This window comes from Grammomys surdaster, unplaced genomic scaffold (assembly GCF_004785775.1).
Source record: "Grammomys surdaster isolate TR1022 unplaced genomic scaffold, NIH_TR_1.0 185, whole genome shotgun sequence".
NCBI classification, from domain to species: domain Eukaryota; kingdom Metazoa; phylum Chordata; class Mammalia; order Rodentia; family Muridae; genus Grammomys; species Grammomys surdaster.
In genome coordinates, this window is record NW_021604630.1 from 15,380,585 (window position 1) to 15,386,073 (window position 5,489).

The 5,489-nt window shown below is 38.0% G+C and overlaps 1 pseudogene; it reads right to left on the bottom strand.

Annotated features, from left to right (window-relative positions):
- Positions 1-1,060: 1,060 nt before the first annotated feature.
- LOC114621820 lies at positions 1,061-2,946 on the bottom strand (annotated as a pseudogene).
- Positions 2,947-5,489: the final 2,543 nt, after the last annotated feature.

Here is a 5,489-nt window from a genome sequence, read left to right on the forward strand (position 1 = left end):
ACATGAAGCCCATAAAGAAGGAAGACCAAGTGGGGGTGATTCGGTCCTTCTTAGAAGGAGCAACAAAATACTCAAGGGAGCAAATATGGAGACAAAGTGAGGGACAGAAACTGAAGGAGGGGCCATGTCAAGACCACTCCACCTGAGTATCTATCCCATGTGCAATCACTAAAGGTAGATGCTGATGTGGAGGTCAGGAAGTGCATGCTGATAAGAGCCTGATATGGATATCTCCTCAGAGGTCTTCAAGAGTCTGACATACTCAGAGGCAGATGCTCACAACTAGCCATTGAACTGATCATGGGGTTCTCAATAGAAGAGTTAGAGTGAAGACTGAAGGAGAGCTTAAAGAATTTGCAGCACCATGAGGAGAGCAACAATACCAACCAACCACAGCTCCCAGGGTCTAAACCACCAGCCTGGGAGCACTTAGGGAGGGATCCAGCGCTTCAGTTGAATATGTAAGAGTGGAGTGCCCTGCTAGGCATAGGTGGAAGAAGAGAACCTTGACTGCATGAAGGCTGGATAACCCAGGGGGTGGGAATTTTGAGGGTGGGGAGGTGGGAGTGGGGGGGTGTAGATAGAGGTTACATCCACAGAGAAGAAGGAGGAGGGGTGAGGGGATAGGGGGTTCCTAGGTGGGTGGGGGATGGGGTAACGGGACAACATAGGAAATGTAAATAAAACATCCAATTAAATAAAAGAATATTTGTAGTCTGAGAATGCCCAATTTAACTTGGTAAAACCATTTTAGAACACAGACATTTTCATACTTTCCACAAAGTTGAATAAATGTATGCCATTTGCCACAGAACTACACTTCTTGGGTTATATTTTTTAGAAAATATGGAAATATGAACTTGGAGATGTGTGTTAGGCATTTAGAATATTATCATACATAATAGGCCCAATCAGAAAATAAACCAAATGTGAAAAAAATGGTCCAAAGAGTAATAAACAGTTTTGATCTAATAATACACTAGAAGACGACTATTCAACAACAACAAATACTGATTTATGAGTACAAGAAACAAGAGGGAATGATCTTGCAAAGTTTGTGTTAAATGAAAAATGATTTCTCATCAATACTTAGACCAAGTTTGTTCATCCTGTAGATCCTGTTATCATGGTCCTGGGGATCTTACGAACTGAAACCAGAAAACAGGAGTGGAGTTTCATACAGCAAGATGAACAGATCCTTCACAACCAGAAGACAGGAGTGGAGTTTCATACAGCAAGATGAACAGATCCTTCACAGACTTGTCATTGTTGTCCGCCTCGGCCTTTTGCCTTAAGGTTTCAATAACGGAGTGATCAGGTTAAATCTCCAAGTGTTTCTTTGCTGCCATGTAACCCATTGTTGAGTTGCCTCTGAGGGCTTGAGCTTTCCTGTTCTCTCCATGTTTGCTGTCCACCCATATGTGCTTGTGACAACACAGCATAGGATGTCACCAATCGTTTTGACACAACCACCTTTTCAACCCTTTTCTCCAAAATACCTTTGATAATTTTGCAGGAATTCTCAAATTTTGTCTTGTTCTCTTCCTGTTTCTTCTTTTCCTCTGCATCTCCTGGAAGTGTTAGTCATTCTTTGATAACTGACATCAGGTCTTGCTCTCAAATTCCTTCAGCTGTTGCACACAATATTCATCAATGGGCTCAATCATATAGATTAATTCTAAGTTGTGCTTTTGGAAATGTTCCACCAAGACTGAGTTACCAACCTGGTCCTTGTTTTCACCTGTGGTAAAATAGATGCACTTCTGATTTTCCTTCATTCTAGTTCAGTAGTCCTTGAGAGAAACTATCTCACCCCTAGAAGCAGATGTGTAGTATCGCACCAGCTTTGAAAGTTTCTTCTTATTTTGAGTCTTCATGAATTCCAAGCTTTATATTTTTTGAGAACTGCTTGTAACATTTTGTAGTTATCTTTATCTTTATCTTCTCCCAGTTCAGTATAGAGTTCTAAGCGTTTCTTGGCCAAAATCTTTCTGATAACTTTCAGAATTTTTCTTTGCTGCAGTATTTCATTGGAAATATTTAGAGGGCAATCCTCAGAATCCATACCCCATCTAATGAAATTCAGATACTCAGGGATTAACTCCTCACAGTTATCCATGATAAAAAAAATCTCTGCATACATTCAACTTGATGTTGTACTTTTTTCCTTCTGTTTTCAAATAGATTGAAAGGACAAAAAAAGGGGGGCCAGAATTCTAAATGTCCTTCAACAGAAAAATGCTTTACTGCTGAATGTTCTTCCTAATTGTTGGTTAAGCTTTTGCAGAACTCTCCATTTACTGCACTAGTAGTGTCATCAGGATATCTGTTCCAAACCAGCTTTGTTTTGTGAAGTTCTTGTTTTGCTATCCTCTTTTTCTTCCTGTCTCCTTGTCCTTGTTTTCATCCTTCTCCTCCTCCTCTTCCTTCAGAACCAACATCTATCTAAGGGTTGTCATCAGACTCCTTTACTTCTTTTTCTTTATCTTCATTTTTCTCTTCCTTCTCTTCAGCTTCATTATCACATTCCTTCTTCACAAAGAGCATCATGGTATAGCCAATGAGTTGAGAACATTTCTTTACAACCTCCTTTATTCTCCTTTCCTCCAAATATTCAGTTTGGTCTTCTTTCAGATACAACATGACCTTTGTTCCACTACCCATTGGTTCACCTGTGTCAGTCCTCACTGTGAAGGATCCCCCATCTGAGGAGTCCCAGGCATATTGTTCATCATCATTATGCTTCGTGATGACAGTCACTTTCTCAGTGACCAAATATGCAGAGTAAAAACCAACATCAAACTGGCCCATCATAGAAATATCTGCACCCGCCTGCAAAGCCTCCATGAAAGTTTTGGTGCCTGACTTGGCAATATTGCCAAGGTTATTCATCAAGTCACCCTTGGTCATTCCAATTCCAGTATCCACAACAGTGATCATATTCATTCTCAGTTCCCCCCTCAACTCTTTCCATAGCCAACAACATAACCCCTCCAAACTTTCTTGTCTTCTTTGTAGTTGTCATCATTGAAGTCCAAGTAGCATGGTCCATGTATGGGGTGCAGGGACATTCACTGGAAATAGGAAACCCGCCAGTGACCATACCCTTAAAGTTGATTCCCACTTCTTCACCAGCTGTAAACCGGCAATACATAATCAGTATGTGGTTCACTGACTTAGAATTGTGTTTTGCTGGAACTTGTGTAGGTCTTGTGTAAGTAAGCACAAGTGCTGTGAGTTCTGGAGTTTATATTATAACCATGCATGACAGTATTTCACACTATTCCTTCCCAGCTTCCCATTCTCACATCCTTTCCTCTTTTTGTCTCTTATTCAGTGGTTTCCTGTGGCTTGGTAGGGGGAAGGGAATTAGTGAGGAATTAAAAGGTCTGAGTTCACATTCTTATTCTCAGAACTTTGGGTAGTTCACCTTTGCATTAACTGCTCTTGGTTAGAAGATGAAGCCCAGATTTTTGCATATAAATCTAAGTATTTATTAGAAATTTGATGATAGCACAATTATTTTGCAGAATAATATAACACAAATCTGAATACTTTATGCTTAACCTATCTCACCATCTACTATAGTTATCTCTGTAATATTTCTCATTGTTCTAATATATAATCATATGCTACTTATTTATTTACTATATATAGACAATACAACCCATTCTGACTTATTGTCTTTGGAGAATTGTATGTTTTTCAAGTTCCATAGAAAACTCCAGTAAGAAATGTGATGGCAGCACAGAAGTGTTTATCTTAAGTATAGCCCAATAGTTTCTGTGTTCCTACAATGCTTCTGGAGTGTTTTATCTGCCAGAATCTTATTACTACCAGTGAGGAAGGGTGAGTCTTTCCAATGTAGAAATGAAGCCAAGGCCAAGAAAATAGGGATTTGTCCAGGGTCACAAAACTATCCATTTGTGCAAGCTAATTTCTTCAATTTCCCACTGACATCATAGTCTATACAAGGTAGGAAGCAGGGACTAGAGTCTTGTATAAACCATTGAATGCATCTGCAATTATTCTATTCCATTCCATAATAAATAAAATGAACAATCTTCTTCCTTACCAACTCTTTCTACAAATATATTATATAACTATATATATTTAATTATATTTATTCCAAACAATAGAATTTTAAAAATTGCTCTTGTATGTAGTATTCCAGGGGCTGGAGCAACAGCTAAATAATTAAGAACCCTTACACTCTTGGAGGGAACCTGGTCTCACACCCTACATACCAGCTCAGAATTATCTGTAATTCTAAATTCAGAGGATTCAACACCCCTTCTGAACTTTATGAATGCTTGCATGCATAGGGTGCATTGCTCCTATACTCAGGCACACACATACAAATAAAATGATTTAAAATAAACACTTTTCCACAAAATATATACGTAAGTATTTCTATCTGTTTATATATATACACACACACACACACATACACACACACACACACACACACACACATATATATATATATATGTTATATACATATATATTATGTCACATACATTAGAGCTTCTCAGTAATCCAACAATATTTTTAAATGAAAACCTAAGCAATGGCTCTAGTACATTTGATGTCATAGAGTTTCTCAGGGGAAGTAGATTCTAGTTCCACCTATTTTATATTCAGTTATAATGTTTCATTCAAGTTGAAATGTTTATTTACTTGTCAGTACTACATACACTAAAATATTGTAAGATATAAATGATATAAATAAATGATAATTTATTGAGTATATCTTTCAAGTTAAAAGAATATTGGATAAAATATAATTCTCACCATCAATCAATCAATCAATCATCATCAATCATCTGACTCCCAGAAGATGATGATGAAGTGCTTTCAAGAAATAAAATTACACGGGGCCTGCACACATCTAGACCAGACAAGGTCCTAGACCTGAAGGGAGAAGTGTACACATACTCCTACCCTATCCATAACCCAGAAACTTTCTGAAACTGATAACGACTTACAAAGTAAAAATTAGTATTCTCCAAGGGAGTCTCACTAGGAAAAATACTTCTTTTAAGATCAGACCCCATCCTCTGAAATAGATGGCCATGAGAAAGCAAATTCGGCAGTATCTTTGGAGGATGTGGGGGTTCTTTGTCTCACAATGTTGTCAGGGCACTGTTTTCAACCTTACCTGCCCTGCTAGCTTGTATTATGAGTCTGGTTTTGTGTTTCTCTTGTGTATTTCTGTGTCTATATCCACTTAGAGCTCTGTTTCTTGTTTGTTTTGTCCTATCCTGATTTGTTTGGTTTTCTATGTTTTATTTTATTTTATTGTTGCCCATTAGAAGCCTATTTGTTTTAAAAAGAGAAACAGAAAGATTGTGGATTCGTTCCATAAAAAATTGTCTCCATAAAAAATGGGAGGCAAGCTGGGGAGAAACTGGGAGGAAAAGTGTGTGTGTGTGTGTGTGTGTGTGTGTGTGTGTGTGTGTATGCATTAAGAACTAATGGGAAAGAGG